Source organism: Bidens hawaiensis, unplaced genomic scaffold, assembly GCF_021521415.1.
Source record: "Bidens hawaiensis isolate Kalapana, Puna unplaced genomic scaffold, B.hawaiensis_p1.1 tig00065778_1, whole genome shotgun sequence".
NCBI lineage: Eukaryota > Viridiplantae > Streptophyta > Magnoliopsida > Asterales > Asteraceae > Bidens > Bidens hawaiensis.
Window position 1 is genome coordinate 30,464 of NW_027501706.1, and position 19,297 is coordinate 49,760.

At 43.6% G+C, this 19,297-nt stretch overlaps 1 pseudogene across 1 annotated transcript; it reads left to right on the plus strand.

The window, feature by feature from the left end:
• The first annotated feature begins 34 nt into the window (after positions 1–34).
• On the plus strand, positions 35–16,501 carry LOC143604559 (GPN-loop GTPase QQT2-like; annotated as a pseudogene). Its single transcript, XR_013148321.1, has 6 exons — positions 35–158; positions 252–366; positions 965–1,191; positions 1,269–1,559; positions 15,260–15,465; positions 16,208–16,501. The product of XR_013148321.1 is annotated as a GPN-loop GTPase QQT2-like (transcript).
• Positions 16,502–19,297: the final 2,796 nt, after the last annotated feature.

Sequence of the window (19,297 nt, forward strand, 5' to 3'; positions counted from 1 at the left end):
CCTACTGGTTAGCTTCTTACACCCTTTACTATTGATTCTTTTGTAGTAATTTTGAAAAATTATTTTAGATGGAAATTAATTCAGAGTCAAACGTCAAAGCATCAAAAGAAGCTGCATCATATGTGCAAACCAAATCCACAAACTCATCTGGAGTCAATGTAAAAGAATCAACCCATCTTTTTTTGATTGATTTTTGATATATTATTTCAACTTTTTTTTTTATGATTTTCTCTTTTTGATCATGTTGGTAGTCGGCTGGTGAAGTGAAAGATGACATCACCATGTCAATGGAGAATTTGCAGATAGACAAGTCCTCAACGGGTTTCAAGAAGAAACCTGTTATCATAATTGTTGTTGGAATGGCAGGTATCATGTTACTTGCCTGTAAACACAAAGTTTTGAGTTTTTTTTTAAGACTTGTATATGAACTGAGCGTTCACTGAAGTTTTCGTGAACCGTTGGGCAAGAAGTTTGTTTAAGTTCAATTATTTAATAAACGAATTAACATGAACAAGGGTTTTAATTTTTTTGTTCATCTAGTTATACAGGCGAACATGAACAAGTCTCGTTTGTTTATGTATATTCGTTAGCTTGCATTTATCTAAGTTTGTTTGTTTATATATGCATTTATATTTTCTAGGCCATTACAATATAGTATGGTTTTAATAACTTTTTAAGCCCAACACACTGTTGTTCACGTTCACTTTTAATCTTAGCTCACTGATGAATGTTCATCTATGTTATGTTACGATTATGAACCGCTCATTTATACTATTAACGTAATAAGAGAACAAGAGCACAAACACTTTCTTTGTCTTAAAGAACGGACGTGAACAAGAAAACCCTTGTTTTAATTGCTCGTGTTCGATTGTTTGTTCAGTTAAAGTTAAACGAACGTACACTGTTTGTGTTCGTTCGGTTGGTTTACAACTTTTTTGTTTAATCAATGTTTTATAATGCACAGGAAGTGGGAAAACAACATTCCTTCATAGAACCGTCTGTCACACACATGCTTCCAACATAAAAAGTTACGTAATGAATCTTGTTCCAACTGTCATGGCTCTGCCATTTGGGGCCAATATCGACATACGGGACACCGTTTGCTACAAAGAAGTCATGAAACAGTTTAATCTTGGACCCAATGTAGGAATATTAACTTCACTCAACTTGTTCGCCACTAAATTTGACGAGGTAAATAGTAACATATACATTTTTTGCTTTTAAAGTTTTAATGTTTTTAATATTGATAGTAGTCTTGTGGTTGTTAGGTTGTAGAAATGATTGAAAGGCGAGCGGATGAACTTGATTATGTTCTTTTGGATACTCCTTGTCAAATTGAGATATTTACTTGGTCTGCATCGGGAGCGATAATTACTGAGGCGTTTGTTTCACCTTTTCCGACTGTGATAGCGTATGTTGTTGATACACCGCGTGCAGAGAGTCCGAATACGTTTATCAGTAACATGCTTTATGCGTGTAGCATTCTTTATAAAACCCGTTTGCCCATGGTTGTGGTTTTCAACAAGACGGATGTCATTCAGCACCAATTTGCTTTGGAGGTAAAATACACTCGTTTGCCCATAGTGTGCTTTTATATACCGGTTTTCTAAATTGGACTAGTCAAAAGTTAAAACAAGCCACTTTTTGTGATGGTTGCCCGACTCATGAACACGTTTTCCGTTATTCTTTCTTATTCTTTCTGATACATAATTTGTTCACTCATATGTATGCTTGTAAATGAACCCAAAGGTTCAGTGAAAATTTATCGGGAAGTATGTTAATGCTCGTTTATTTAGGAAATGTTAAACGAACATTAATAAAAGTTTTTGCTCTTTAGTTAAATGAACATGAAAGCATGTCCTGTTCGTTCATTTAAATTCATTTATGTTTGTACATTTTCTTTTTGCTATGCTTGCTACTTTATGTTTGTTTAAGTTCGTTCTTTTACTTTTGTTAGTATATTCATTTAAATATTTTAGGCCTGTTACAATTTAGTCTTTTTTCAAAAACTTTTTAGGTCCAACACACTTTCAAATTTATTTTAATTGGTTTTAGCTCAGTCATGTTCGTTCAACTATGTTCAGTTATATCCGTGCGCTTACGTTAGTTAACCATTTGATTATGATGTTAACGAACGAACCAAAACGTGTACCTTTCGTGTTCATTTGGTTCGTTTACAAGCCTACTAATATGATTACAGAAACTGTACCATTAAAAAGAAATGTAATGTTTTAAGAAAAAGATTTCAGAGGTTTTTATACATTTGAATACACTTTGTTTGATTCTCTGTTTGACTCATATGTTTTGGCTGTTACCCATTTTCTTTGTAGTTAAATCTTTCAGCTTACCTCTCATTTTGATATTTTAAATACGTAAAATGTAATTTAAACAGACATGTTATAGATTTTTTGATAATGGCATTCTTAAATAGTGATTATGTGTCATCTGAAGAGGTATGTACCCGCCTCAACATCGAGCGGGGCGGGTCAACCCACAAGATATATACAAGACATTAGAAATCAAAGATATTATCAAGGCACAAAGCCAAAACTTATGCTCAAGCATCACATGCTTGCACATATCACATATGCTCAAACATCACATATGCTCACGCATCACATGTGCTCATGCATCACATATGCTCGCGCGTATCACATGCTCACGCATCATATATGCTTATGCATATCACATCATGCGTGGCGCATCCGCGCGCGGCGCATATCACATGCTCGCGCATCATACATGCCCACCCATATCACAGTTGTGCATGGCGCAGCTGCGCGTGGGGCATCCGCGCGTGACGCGTATTACATGCTTGTGCGTATCGCATCTGCGCATGAAATATCTGCGCGTGAGAATAAAGAGAAGACCTCGCGCATCCTCAGGATGGGCGCATATCACACATGCACATAATCAACCTCGCCCTTATCCAAATCAGGATTAGGGCAACCTTGATTATGCACGTCAGACAACCTTCCAGAAGGCATCTTTTTAAGGAATAAGGATATGCTGATGTTGACAGCTGCTAAATGAAAGATGGACAGCTCAGCATGACTCATGGGTTACCACGTGATTATAACCAATGAAAAAGCACCAGGTGTCTCCAGGGACACGTGGCGCAAATCGATTGGAGGAGGCCAACAAAACCCTAATTTGGTCTCAGCTCAATCAGTGGAAACCCTAGCACTATAAATACATCATAACGTACACAGTTACAGACACATTGATTCACACTGAAGCATATTCAATTACATTCTCTGACAGGCAGCCCTAGTCAGTTACTTTCTCATACACAGAGAGACAATCACACAATCATAGAGAGTAACATACAGTATTCAGCTATTAAGCAATACTCTCCCAATTCCCTTACTCTCACATTATTATCTTCTCCTACACATACTTATTCTCACGCCGGAGGGTTACCCCAAAGAGGACCCCTCTGTCCCTTTCTGAGGGGTAAGTAACGGCGCTGTTCGTTTTGTAGGTGGAAGAACATTGATCCAGACGAATCATCGGTGAAATAGTATAATCACACCCGAGGAAAGTAGATCTGCTACCAGTGAGTAGATCCACGTTTCTTCATTGGCACCATCCACTGTTACAAACGGCAATCAGATCTCATCAGATCTACATAAAAAATCAATCACCATGGTTTCTGGCGTTCGTAACGTTGATCAAGCTCTGGAGGATATTGAACGTGAGGGTGTTAACGACGGACAGCAGGTTCTGAGGGTTCCGCGTGATTCTACGCGTACCACCAGCAACCGTCCCTTCGTCACAACCCCTCACGGCCAGACTGAAACTCCTCCAGACGATCTCACGTTACAAAATATGGCCGGCGCGAAACTGAAAGGACCAATGGGTCCAGAAGAAGAAACAAATGATCCGAATGAATGGCTCATAAAAGAGCAGCGGCGTCTGATGGAAAAGTACAATGAAATGGTCAAACAGAAGAAGCTAGCCGACCAAACACAAAGGCAAGCGTTTGATAAGCAGACTACAAAAAGGCCGCACGCGCCGGAAGAAGGACATTCTGTTCACACTGCACACATTGAGTTCAGTGATGAAGAAGTGCATAGCATGAGGAAGACACGGGATACTCATGCAGGAGGCTCACAGCTCCGCGCGCCTGTGAACATGGCGCCTGGAGCCAGAGCAGATCTGGATCTGCACATGCCGTACAGCCCACCGGTCAGAGGGCAAGTGGACGTAACCACACCCTACAGACCAGCCATCTTGGTAAAACACTCAAAGTTTACTGCGCGCATCGCGCAGGCTCCCATCCAGCACAAGACCAAGATGCCAAGTGGTCTGGGCAAATATGATGGCACAACAGATCCAGATGACTTTTTGCAAGGTTTCTATAACACGGGAAACCTAGAGAGCTGGACGATGCCAACATGGTGTCATATGTTTGCTCGCTGCCTAACGGGCGCGGCGCGGGTATGGTTCGAGAGCTTGCCGACTGGGCAAATTGATGGGTTCGAGGAACTATTAGAAAAGTTCCAAGCCCACTTCGTACAACAGCGCAGGCACACGCGCGATCCTGATGACATCATGCACTGCGTACGCAGGAATGATGAAACGATTGAAGATTACATCACTCGGTTCAATCAGGAGTCTCTGGCAATCGGAGGTATAACCGAGCAACTCCTGCGCGTGGCCTTTATACAAGGCGCGCGCAGTGATCAACTCCGCCGAGCTCTCGTAAGCAAAGATGGTATGCCCACCACTTGGGCAAAACTAATGGAAGCATCGCGAGTCTTCGCGAGAAATGAAAAACAGATTGCCCAAGATAGGGCAAGAGAAAGAGCGCATCAGGCTGAATCACCGCGCAACAAAGAGAAGAGGGCCAAACAGAACTCTGTATGGTCCAGGTTGCAGCCAACAAGTTTTTCTTCCGCAGAAAAGCAAGCGCAACCAAGCTCACCCCAGCCCCAAAAAGATGTTCGTAGTCGCGGGGAGGGTGACAAGAGGGAGGGCGGCAGAGATCCTAGCAGACCTCTGCCAAGAATATGGACTTCCCTCACTAAAACACCTTCATAGGTGTTAAGTACTGAGAATGTCCAATTCAAGCCCCCCAAGCAACTACACTACAAGGGACCGCAAAACAGTGGCAAATATTGTGAATTTCACAAGTCCCCGGGCCACAACACCGACGCATGCCATCATTTAAAGGATGCGATCGAGAAGGATGTAAAGTCAGGCAGGCTGGCTCACTTGGTGAAAAACCCAAGAATAGAAGATGAGCAACCGGAAGGAGCCTCTGCCAGCAAGAAATACAAAAGAATTTGTGTGGCTGAGGGGGGACGACAAGGGCAGATGTCAAAAAAGAGAAGCGCGCAAATCAACGGAGATTGGCGCGAGCAGCAAGTTATCTTCCCAAGAATCAGGGGAGGCCCTTCAATAAGCAGTCCTCTCGTCATCACCACACACATTGCTCATTACGAAGTGTCAAAAGTCCTGGTGGACACTGGAAGTGAATCTGACATTATGTATGAGCAGTGTTTCAGAAAGTTAGACCCGGCAGACCAAGCGCGGCTCGAAATTGTGAACGCACCAATCTGTGGTGTTTCAAATGAAATCATCCATCCCCTAGGCCAGATTCAGTTTGAACTAACTATGGGGGATGATGAACACAAGCGAGCCGAAGTTGTCAACTTCTTGGTCTTGCCCACCACGTCATGCCACAATATGATCCTGGGTAGGGGAACGATCGCCCAATTTAATGTTGTACCGTCGCCAGCACACGGCGCATTGGGGTTCCCTACACCAACAGGCGTAACATTTGTTTACCGCGATCATTTGTGCGCAGTGACAAGTACGCCGCGGGAAGGGAGAATGAAACTTCCAATGGCGGACAATGCGCCAGAGAAGTGGATTTTAAACCCAAAATTCCCAGAGCAAACGGTCACAATTGGCGCTACCATTTCAGACGAAACGAGATTGAGAATGAAAAGGTTGCTCACAAAATACACGTCGGTTTTCGCGTGGCAACACTCCGATATGACGGGGGTCCCGCGAGACTTGGCGCAACATTCTCTTAACACGTTCAAGTCGGTGGAGCCAATTGCTCAGAAAAAGAGAATCATGGGGGATGAAAAGGCGAAGGCCATGAATGAGCAAGTGGAGGACCTGTTGCGCGCAAACATCATCCGCCCGATCCGATACCAGACGTGGGTAGCCAATCCTGTGATGGTAAAGAAAAGCAACGGGTCATGGAGGATGTGTATTGACTTCAAGGACCTCAACAAAGCATGTCCGAAAGACTGTTACCCTCTCCCGAACATCGACGCAAAGGTGGACTCCGTGGCGCCATTCAAGCTCAAATGTTTCCTGGATGCCTACAAAGGCTATCACCAGATTCAAATGGCACCACAGGACGAAGACAAGACTGCCTTCAGAACCGACAAGGGTGATTTTTGTTACACAAAAATGCCCTTTGGTTTAAAGAATGCGGGCGCCACTTATCAGAGACTTATGGATTCGGTTTTCAGTGAACAAATCGGAAGAAATCTAGAAGTCTACGTTGATGATTTGGTGATCAAGAGCAGGGAGGAGAGACAAATGCTCAAAGACATCGAGGAAACTCTTCAGCGCCTAACGGAAGTTAATATGAAGCTCAACCCGAGCAAATGTACTTTCGGCGCGGAAGAGGGGAAATTTCTTGGTGTAATGGTCACTAAGGATGGTTTCAAGGTGAACCCTGAAAAGGTGGAAGCCATCCTTGACATGCCTTCACCATCCACCATGAAAGAGGTTCAGAAGCTGAATGGTAGATTGGTGTCAATCAACAGGTTCCTAGCGAACCACGCCAGCAAATCTACTCCATTCGTTAACACTTTGAGGAACTGCTTGAAGAAGAGCCAATTCAAGTGGACGCCTGAGGCTGAGCAAGCTTTCAGTGAGATAAAAGAATGTCTCATAAAGCTGCCCGCGCTAACAGCTCCACTTCCTGGCGAAACCCTTACATTGTACCTGTCAGCTGGAGACCGCGCAATCGGCGCAGTATTATTGGTGGATCGCAAGGGGATCCAAACGCCAATATACTATGTGAGTCGGGTGCTGACAGACCCTGAGACGCGCTATTCCATCATGGAAAAGTTAGTTTTGTCACTAACACACGCGTCGCGCAAGCTCCATAGATACTTCAATGGTCATCCTATTGAAGTTCTGACTGGTTACAACATCCAGCAAGTCTTGCGACGCCCCGCGCTCTCCGGAAGGCTGACAAAGTGGGCGCTGGAATTGGGTGAACACACGATCACTTATAAGCCCCGTCCAGCAATAAAGGGTCAAGTTTTAGCGGATTTCATCACGGAAATCCCAGTGGGAAAGATTGAAGAAGCTCAGCGCGAGGTAGACCCTCCGCGAGCAAATGATGAAGAAGATGTTTGGAGGCTATTCACTGATGGAGCCTCCAACAGCGAAGGGTCCGGCGCAGGCCTCAAACTGGTGGACCCTGATAATCATGAATATACTTATGCTATTAGGTTGGACTTCAAGAGTACCAACAATGAGGCTGAGTATGAAGCCCTGCTGGCTGGTCTGCGCATTGCGCGCAAGTTTGGAGTTAAAAGGCTAGAGGCCCATGTTGATTCTTACTTGGTAGCTGCACAGGTCAATGGCCTTTATGATGCCAAGGAGAACACCATGCCTCTATACCTAGAGCAGGCAAAAAAGCTCGTTGAGCAGTTTGACTTCTTCAAAATCATACACATCTCGCGCAGCGAAAACAAGGCCGCAGACGCGTTGAGTTAGATGGCATCAACTAATTTTGATCACTTTGGCAAAGATGTCAGGGTGGAAGTGATGAGCAACCCGTCAGTGCAAACACAATCTGTCCTTGTAATTCATACAACCCCTTCATCCTGGATAACTCCAATAATGGAATTCCTGAAGGAGGGGAAGTTACCGGACGATCGCGCACAGGCGAGAAAGATAAGACACAAGGCGCAGAACTATGAACTACTTGATGGAACATTATATCGACGCTCTTATCTTGGACCACTCATGAAATGCCTGGATGCTGAAGAAGCAAGCTATGTGATTAGGGAGATTCACGAAGGAATCTGCGGAATACACGCTGGCCCGCGCATGGTGGTTGCCAAGGCAATGAGCTCAGGCTACTATTGGCCAGGCATGTACTTGGATGCGCTAAAAGAAATCCAAAAATGCAAGGCATGTCAGAGCTACGCACCAAACACCATGCGGCCAAAGAACAACTTGATTCCAGTGACCTCCGCATGGCCTTTCCACAAATGGGCCATTGATATTGTGGGGCCCCTGCCGCAAGCGCAAGGGCGAGTGAAATTTTTGGTAGTGGCGGTAGACTATTTCACTAAATGGGTTGAGGCCAAGCCACTAGCAAAAATCACAGCTGAGGCGATGAAGCAATTTATCTGGAGCCACATCATTTGCCGTTTTGGCCTTCCTATGGAAATTGTGAGCGACAATGGCAAACAATTCACTGACAGGAAGATATCCAGCTGGCTCAAAGAATTGCACATCAACCAAATCTTCACTTCGGTCTACCACCCTCAAGGGAATGGCCAAGTGGAGCGCGCGAATCAAAGTTTGTTAAATGGGCTGAAGAAAAGGTTGGAGGGAGAATCCCATTCTTGGGTCGAAGAGTTACCTAATGTCCTGTGGGCGCACAGGACATTAAGCAAAACTAGCAATGGCGAATCCCCGTTCAGCCTAACCTATGGGACAGAGGCTATGATTCCAGCAGAAATTGGATGCCCATCCCATAGGGTACTCATGATGAGCAAGACTGATAACGAGCGCGAAAGAAGATTGGACCTCAACTTGCTTGAAGGACGCAGAGAAGCGGCTATCATCAATGAAGCCAAATACAAGAAAAAGCTGGAAAAATATTATAATCAGCGCGTTAAAGAATGTCACTTCAAGAAAAATGATTTTGTCCTTCGAAACAATGAAGCTAGCCGCGCGATACCCCCAGGAAAAATGTCCCCCAATTGGGAGGGACCTTATCAAATTTCAGAAGATTTGGGGAAAGGCGCGTACACTTTAAAAGATTTGAATGGAAAAAAAATACCGCGCGCGTGGAACGCGGCACAGCTTAGAAAATGCTTCATGTAAAAATTCAAATATGTAATCAAGGCTTTTAAGCCATCATGAATGATGATTCGTGCTGTCTTTCAATATTTGTTCTATTACCTTTGCATACATGTTTCACACTTCCTTTATTAATTTGGAGCAATATGACAACACTATATTGACTTCAAAACAAAATAAAACGAAGTAAAACATACATGCGCGAGCCTTAGCTCAAACGCGTTAACGAGTCTTAACTCTAAAACGTCAGGGCCTTAGCCCAAACCTACGAGCCTTAGCTCAAACACGTTAATGGGTCTTAACTCTAAAAACGTCAGGGCCTTAGCCCAAAACAAAGAGCCTTAGCTCAAAACACTCACAAACATCCATCTTACATCCCGCGCAGCCTGATCATAAAAATCCTTAAACACAACTAAGGCAAAGTACATGTCATATTATAGTTGTTAAGGTCTCAGGTCGAGGTCGCGCACGGAATAAGAGTGGATATCTGAGTAACACATGCTGACATGTAATGACTAAAACTCATAATTCCATATAAAAAAAGCGCGACAACGAGGCGCAAAAAAGGAATAGTGAAAAGTCATCGCGCGTGTCAGCATAAACAAGATACTGCGAAACCACTTACAAAATAGGACTATGGTTAAGTGAATAATTTCCTTACAACCTTGTTCTTATTTTAACGTGCAAGCATATCTTATATCTATACAAGCAAACATGAAGAGATGAATGGAAATGCGCAAGATGTGAAAAAGGGAAAACAAATTTCATTCCATAGCGTTGAAATTTACAAGTATGATGAGTTACAAATTACAAATAAAAATAAAAACATGAAGGGCTTCTCAGGTCTCCACGTCGACGTCAGCCACTTCATCACCCTCATCATCTCCCGCAGCATCTGGCGCGGCCTGCTCCTCATCTCCGAACTGACCATAGTCAAGTTCTTCCTCCTCATTGGAGTTTTCTATCACGACGGTGTCAGGAGCAGATTCTTTCGCCGCGCCAGAGCTGCTGGCAGGGGCAACATCCCCCGCGCCACCATCATCGCCACCAGCCCTCTCGCATTCATCGAGCAACTTCTTTAGCGCGCCGAGGTCGGGCTGGTCAGCAAGCGCAGCAATCTGCAAATCAATAGAAAAGTATTGAGTACAAAACACTTGGAAAATTAATCAAGAAAAACTCATTAAGGTCAAGGTACCTGAACAAGGATGGGGATGGGAGTACTCATATACTTCTCCCCCACCGCGGCCATGTCCGCGCAGGCCGCGTCGCTCTTGTAAGGGTACTCGGATGGGTTCTTCTTCAACATACCATATTCGTACCCATCCGTAAACCCTTCAGCTCGACCCACCAAGCGCGCGGCAGCATTGCAGTCCATCACAAGGGCCTGAAACTCGCCAGAATATTTCATCGCCAAAGCGCAACGAGTCATGCCCTGTGACACCAGCCATTGGCGATCCTGCGCGAGGCCAGCAATAGACGTCTCGAGGGCAGGAACATGGGAGTTTAATAACTCCACAGTTTCCTTGGTCTTTTTTAGCTCCTCTCTATCAGACGCTGCTGCCGCCAAAATTTCTTCTTTCTCCGCCTGCGCAGCATCAAGTGCTTCCTGGCTAGACGCTGCCATCGCCAGGGCCTCATCTCTATCGGCCTGCGCGGCCCGCCAAATACTTCTTCAGGCGCGCAACCACGCTCTCCAGTGATGATTTCTCAGTGATATTCTGGACGATAGCTTGGTCACGCGCCTCAGCCTGCTGTTCCAAGACACGCACTCTCCGCGCGTACTTGGCAACTTCGGCCTCCGCCACCTGCTGCTTCTCCCGCGCAGCTTGGAGCTCATGCCCGCGCTTAATAAAGGCGGTGTTGGCACTTGCTCGGTTTTCGCTGAGCTCCGCCTGGAGTTTCTCAGCTCGTGCGCGAGCATCAGAAAGGTTCCAGGCAGCCACCTTAGCCTCTTGCTGGGCTGCCACAAGAGCATCGCGTACTTTAATATAATCGCGATGAAGCTCTTGGGAGGCAGCAAAGAAAGCTGACCCAGCGAAAATGTGATCGTTGAGCAAGTCAGCGCGGGTGCGCTCCTCCTGATACCTCCTTTCAGTAGGAGGCACGGCATGAGCCCAGAAGTCCTCGCATACGCCCATGGATTGGAAGGAACTGTCTTCATTAATATTCCATCTCGGGCGGTAAACGTGGTCACCTTCCTGCAAAACACAAGAAATGTTCTAAGTCATAAAACATACTTATATGGAGGTACAAGCAGCGGAGCAACAAATTAAAACATACCTGCGGGGATGAAGCAGAAAAGTCAGCGCCAGCCCCACCAGAAGTCTGCGCTGCGAACTCTTGTGGCATCGCAGGGCTGGCGCGGTCTCCCAAGGAGTCTTCAGCTTGAGCCCCCTCATCCTCCTCATCTTCTTCAATAGGCCTCTTCTCCTGCGACCTGGAGGGCTCCAAACCAGCCTCGCGGAGAGGGCTGCGAATAGGAGGAGGCGAGGGAGGTCTCGACGCCGCCAGTTCGGCGCGCAATACGGCTTCCTGCTCCTTTGTAATCCCAATAAGGGGAGACTCAGCACTAGCAGGAGCAGGACCAGAACCAGCGGCGCCGCCAACGACGCCAGGAGTGTCACCAGCAACTTGTACGCCAGCTACAACTCCTATGAACAAATCAACAAGGAAAATTGGTTTATGACTGGATCCAACAGAAAAAATTCAGAAGACAAATGTGCAAAACATACATTGGCGCAATTCTGTTGTGCGGCGAACATCGCCATAAAGTTCATTCTACCCTTCTCAGAGGGTAGAACGGGGGACTTCGAAGCAGACCCCGGCGCAGCCTCAGCACCTTGTGGCGCCTGCGACTGATCTGCAACCATCGCCGGTCCTGCAAACATTCAAAGGAGCAAAGGTTTAATAATAATTCAATGAGATGAAGATAAGCAAAGTATACCTGTCGCAGGCGTGGCACTGCTTCTCTCTTCAGCCGCGCGAACGGAGGAGGTGACTCCACCATACCTCAAGTGGACAGGAGGTCTGCCCACTTTCACAGGCAGGGAAGCTAAAGAACCCATGGTGGTAAACACCTGGGTTTCCTTAGGTCCCTTCGTTTGAGCATGGGGATGAGCGACAGGGGTGTCATCTTTCTTTTGTCTCTTACTGCCCCCTGCGCCAGATTTCCCCTTAGCTTTGCGCTTTAGTAGGGGCGCCTCCTCTTCCTCCTCCTCCTCTTCCGCGAGCTCCAGCTCGTAGTTTTCGAGCGCATCTGCAAAAACAAACAACAGAACTGTTAATAAAATTTGGTATTCTAAAGGAATAAGCATAAGTGCGAAGGCTTACCAGGCGCGTCGCCATCAAAGTCAAACTCCAGATCCACTGGGATGAACATGTCATCGAAGCGATCTGGGAAACCAACCTCCCCAGCGCCAAGCGCGACGGAGCCACCCTCCACTTGATCATCATAAGCAGCGTGGATATAATCCTTGGTGACTGCGCAAAAACAAGTCAAGTGATATCAGAAAAAGAATTATGTTGGCGCAGAAAAAGAAATAAAGCAATAAACTTACACAACCCGTCGACTTGGATAACGGGCTCAAGCAAGCTGTCCGCCCACCTCTTGCTCATACCAACCCCCACCAGCGCCTCCTCACGAATGCTCTTGGCGGGGGATGGTTCAGTGGACAGCTTCTTAACCCAGGCGCCAGTTGGGTTCTTGAGGACACCCACATCCGCAGGCGCAGAAGAGATGGAGCGCATGGTCATACGGATGGGTATCACACCAGCCATAATGTAGAAGAACCTCTCAGACCAGTCATGAAGGCTCTTGAATGAAACAGTGGAGCACTTCACCTTCTGACTGCGAGGAATAAAAGAGAACCAATTGTCTTGGATCTTGGCCTTATAAAAATACTGAAAGCGCCGAGGGGTAGGCTCCTCGCGCTGGGATTTGCACATGAACTCAAAGTGAGTCATGCGCACAAGTCCAAAAGGATGGACTTGGGGTATATGAATCCCATAGAACTGCAGCAGTGCACCCACAAACCTTGTCATCGGGAGACGAAGGTTGCAGTGGGTGAAAAAATGGCTATATAAGGATATATAACCGGCAGGCGGGTCCGCCGCCGATTGCCCGGCCTCAGGCAACATGCAGCCAAACAGGGTGGGAAAGCCCTGAGAGGCGATAAGGCTGTCAAGATCAGCCTGCCTCAATTTGCAGGGGATTTCATTCCACCTCCTCACCACCTTGGTCATCCTTACCTCCTCCGATGAGCCCTCAGCAACCTTCTTCCCCTTGCCTTTCTTCTTCAACGTCGACATCACTACGGATTTAACACGGCGTTTTCGGGAGACGATTGAGGTGATCGACAGGTTCGACGAGTCCGAGCTATCAGACATACAACTGACAAATCTAACCACGGAAACTTCTGAAGAACAGATATTTCAGAAGACAAAGAAAGAAAAACTCAGAAGAGAAAACAAGAAGATGAAGGATAAAGAACTCCAAGGGCTGGCTTTTATAGGCCGAGGAGAGAGAAATTTGGGTGCTGAACGGACTTCACGCGCCCCCACTCGCAGGTATAAGCCAACGCGAGCGCGACACGTGTCCCTGACAACTGTGTGAGAGGACACGAAAAGAAAAATACGGCGTGTGCCAGAGTTCACGCACCCCCACTCGCAGGTCTTGGCCAACACGAGCGCGACACGTGTCCCTGGCAGCTTGTGAGGGGACACGAAAGGCAACTGTAGCACCTCGAGCACACGAAATGTCTGACACGTCTCAATCACTGACCCACGTCAGCAACCGTCACGTACACAGACGATTCGTTTTCAACCAAATGGATAGAACTTCGCGCAACGATGGAAACAACCAAGAAAACGACAAAACCCCTTTTAAAAGACCAAATCAGTAAGTCTAATATCTATCTTACCGCGCTCGCGCGAGATAAGACACACATTAGACTGGGGGGGCTTGAAGAGGTATGTACCCGCCTCAACATCGAGCGGGGCGGGTCAACCCACAAGATATATACAAGACATTAGAAATCAAAGATATTATCAAGGCACAAAGCCAAAACTTATGCTCAAGCATCACATGCTTGCACATATCACATATGCTCAAACATCACATATGCTCACGCATCACATGTGCTCATGCATCACATATGCTCGCGCGTATCACATGCTCACGCATCATATATGCTTATGCATATCATATCATGCGTGGCGCATCCGCACGCGGCGCATATCACATGCTCGCGCATTATACATGCCCACCCATATCACAGTTGCGCATGGCGCAGCTGCGCGTGGGGCATCCGCGCGTGACGCGTATTACATGCTTGTGCGTATCGCATCTGCGCATGAAATATCTGCGCGTGAGAATAAAGAGAAGACCTCGCGCATCCTCAGGATGGGCGCATATCACACATGCACATAATCAACCTCGCCCTTATCCAAATCAGGATTAGGGCAACCTTGATTATGCACGTCAGACAACCTTCCAGAAGGCATCTTTTTAAGGAATAAGGATATGCTGATGTTGACAGCTGCTAAATAAAAGATGGACAGCTCAGCATGACTCATGGGTTACCACGTGATTATAACCAATGAAAAAGCACCAGGTGTCTCCAGGGACACGTGGCGCAAATCGATTGGAGGAGGCCAACAAAACCCTAATTTGGTCTCAGCTCAATCAGTGGAAACCCTAGCACTATAAATACATCATAACGTACACAGTTACAGACACATTGATTCACACTGAAGCATATTCAATTAAATTCTCTGACAGGCAGCCCTAGTCAGTTACTTTCTCATACACAGAGAGACAATCACACAATCATAGAGAGTAACATACAGTATTCAGCTATTAAGCAATACTCTCCCAATTCCCTTACTCTCACATTATTATCTTCTCCTACACATACTTATTCTCACGCCGGAGGGTTACCCCAAAGAGGACCCCTCTGTCCCTTTCTGAGGGGTAAGTAACGGCGCTGTTCGTTTTGTAGGTGGAAGAACATTGATCCAGACGAATCATCGGTGAAATAGTATAATCACACCCGAGGAAAGTAGATCTGCTACCAGTGAGTAGATCCACGTTTCTTCATCATCTGAATATTATATGATGCGCTCATTTATTCATCTAATTGAAGATTTTGAACACTTTTTTGTTGTGGTATATGATTAGTGGATGGAAGATTTTGAGGTGTTTCATGCTGCACTAGAAAATGACAACTCATACCCGTCAGATTTGACCCAAAGTCTTTCTCTTGCTCTTGAGGAGTTTTATAAAAACTTAAGGGCTGTTGTATTGTTAGCAGTTTCTGGTGCAGGGATGGATGCTTTCTTTAAAGCTGTTTAAGCAAGTGCAGATGAATACATGGAAACTTACAAGTATTTCTACACACTCTTTGTTGTCTATTTTACACACACACATACACAAACACAAAGACAATTAATTTTTTTTTATAAATTGTGTTTTACTTGTAGTCATTGGTAAGTGGGGTCTGTGACTTTTCTGGTTGTTGTTTACTATGGTTACCAAAAAAAGTTTAATATTTTAGTAGTTACTATCCTTATAATGTAAGTTATAGAAAGTGTTATGAAGATTACAAAACATTTTATAAGTTTTTTGAAATACTCTTGGAAGCTTATTGGAAAAGAAAAGGTACTTTATGGCTATGCGGGTCGAAACGTGTTCGGGTCAGGCTGGGTAACAAGTCATAACAGGCTGATTAAAAACAGTGGACATTTTGGTTCAGCTCAAAACGGGTTTTGACCAGAATGGGTCGGATTTAAAATGGTTATTTTAGTTTGAGTTAGGACGTATTTTCGGTCAGAACATGTCGATTAAAATAGTGGTCATTTTGGTTTTTGTCAAAACGAAAATGGGTACGGGTTAGTATGGTCGATTTAGAAAATGGTTATTTTGGTTTAGGCTACAGCGTATTACAGTTGTTGCTAACAAAGTTTCGTGTCTTATAATTGTAGTTAAGAAAATTTTATATAATGTTTAGATGGCCTGAACCAACAAAAATAATATGTTTTCCAATAATCGGTGCTCAATTTATCAGATTTTGAGTTAACTTAGATGTAATATGGTAATATTTGAATAGGATTATTGATATTTGTGTAGAGCTGAGCTGGACAAAAGACGGGAAGAGAAGGAACGCTTAGAGGAAGAACGCAGGAAAGAAAACATGGAGAGATTGCAAAAGGATATGGAGAAATCGGGGGCGGATCTGTGGTGTTGAGTACCGGTTTAAGAGATAATGGTAAAGGTAGTACAAGCATGATGGAAGATGAAAATGAAGATGAAGATGAAGATGAGAAAGAGGATGAAGAAATTGAAATGTACACCGATGAGGATGAGGATGATGAAGGTGGAATAGATAGTGATGACGAAGAGATTGCAGATTTCAAATTCTAAGCATACTGGTACCTGGCTAATGGCTACTAGTGATCTTATGGTGTACTTAAATTTTGCGATGGTTTGGTTTTTTTGTTGACCTATGCAGAATTAATGAATGCTATTAGGTTGATGTTCTAAATCTTATTATTGTTAATCTAACTTTATCTTAAAATTAGGTTAGAAAGTGTGTTACATGGGGCTTGAATAAATCTAAAAGGAGAGCAAATAAATGCGAACATTAAATTATGTATAACATAAATAACTTAAAAAGTCAACTTTCACAAATTTGTAAATACTCTCTTGTAAATATTCCATCCGTCCCATTATAAGTGTCATAGTTTGACTTTTCAAGTCTTTCTTTTGCAACAATGACCGTAAATATTTTTGTCCGTGTCATATAATACTTGATGAAAATTATATCAATGTAAAATTCATTTAAAACCCAATCCATTCATATATTTTACATCAAGTATTATATAATATAAACAAAAATATTGTCAGTCAAAGTTAAACAAGAAAGACTTGAAAAATCAAATATGACACTTATAATGGGACGGAGGGATTAACATTTAGTGTTTTATGGGCAACGTTTAAATTTAGGGTGAACTATAAAATTTACACGCGCGCGTTGCGCGCATCAATACGCCTATACAAGACGTCATGTATTTCTCTCTTAAATTCACAGTATGTTACTATATCCGGTGCATTGGCGTTGTGGCGGGTTGTTTTAACATAAATGACCTTATAAGACAAAAATAAATAAACAAATAAATGTAATCAGTGTATAAGAAGCTATTAACAAACTTGTTAGAAGATTTACATCAATAACTTTCACCAATGATCAAGACCATCTTATAAAAATCATGGAAAATAATCTAGAATCACAATATTTAATCATTGCAACTCTGCTCCTTAACTCGCTATTTTAGAAATGTATAATCCCATCCACTTTTGAAATTACTGGTTGAAAACTTGCTGAAACTCATACATAGTTATGAACCTACTTCCATCTTTATCAATAAATCTCAAGGCTGCAAGCAAAACTTTCTCTCAAACTTGTTCATAGCGCAAAGTTACTGCATTCAATAACCAAACAGGAACAAAACATAGGTCATCGGGTCATCCATAAAGTAAAAAAAATAATAATAAAACAAAGAACTATATTTAACTGAAAGTGCCATAAGAACTTATATCAAGTATTGATCTTACTAAAGAATTAAAATGGTGCATCAACCCTGAATTAATCAATTCAACATATGAGTAGGGGTGTGGCTGAATTAAGCTCCCATCTTAATGTTTCCACACCTTCATATCCATCTTTTGGATCAATTTGGCTACAATACAAAACAATATTCTAAACCATCATGTATAAATCAAAATCCTACAGTAGAATTTACTAAATCAAAATTAATATAAATATAATCCAAGTTAGTTTTATAATATATGCACAAAAATATGAAGAAAGATGAATGCCGTAAGATGTTTTTTTTGTTATGTTGTTTCTAGTGACATAGGCATAGTGTCTTAAAAGATCTCAAAACTCTTAGTTGATTGCTTAAACAAAGGAACATGATTGCTTAAATAGTCGACTTCTTCAGATTCGAACAATCATATAAGATGATTGCTTAAATAGTCGGCTTACTTGTGTTGTTAATCTTCGCATTGTCGTTGTGTTGACAAGACAGTGGCCTTCAACCTCTAGGGTACTCGATTTAGGTGAAATAAGCAGAAGAGGAAAACATGAGGTTGGTGGCAGTTGGAAAGAGACAAACACGTGTTATGACGTGTAACAAATCAAAAGCATTAATAAGAGCTTGTATGCCAAGCTCAAAAAGTTCCACATTTTATGAATAGTGGCCTAATGTGAGTAAACCGCAAGTTACCATTTAGTATATATATATATATAACATCCCGTTTTCTAGTTTCGGTTAATAAAACGAGAATTTATTATGAGTCGGGCTAGTGTTGGGTTAAATAGATATGGGTATGGACTTGGGTTATGAAGGAAAGAGGAAAAGACCATGGGCTTAAGCCCATGATCCATAAATATATAAACCTTTAATCACCCATTTAATTTCATTTCACACAAATTCCATACACCACCCAAAACACACACTTAAGATCTCTCTCTAGTTCTTCCCTTTTTTCTAGCCGAAACCAAGAAGGAAACCGAGCACCGACCCGAGATAATACTAGTATGATGTTTTATTAACTTAAACCGCTAGATATAGTCACCGTTAAACTGTTTAAATCACGAGATCCGGGTGGATTCGGGTATAAACCGAACCTATGATGAGCTTAGGGGTCACCCTAGCTTAGATCTGGATCAAACGGGATGAAAAACGATGAAAAACAGTGTAAATAGGGTAAACCGCGTTTTAAGGATGTCAGGGAATGTTCCTTACCTGGTTTTCCGGCACGTCGGCGCCGTCGGCGCATGTATTTAAGGATGTCAGGGAATGTTCCTTACATTCTCTGACAAATCCTTACCCTAATTCGTTACGGAAGAACCCTCGATTCATTAGGACAGTTCGTTAAGGAAGAATAATCAACTAGCTTTGATTCGTGTACTAATTCGTTAAGGAAAGACTGACGAACTAGCTTCAGTTCGTGAAGTCCAATTCGCCTGTTGACCAGTTCGCCATAAGGTTTAATTCGTTATGGGGACTGGTTCGTCATAAGGGTTCAATTCGCCAAGGAGTTCAACTCGTTAGACAAACCAGACGAATATGGACAAATTCGCTAAAAAAGGCCAATTCGTTATGAAATAACGAATTAGCCAATTTCGTTTATGGAAGGACAGAAGTAACGAAT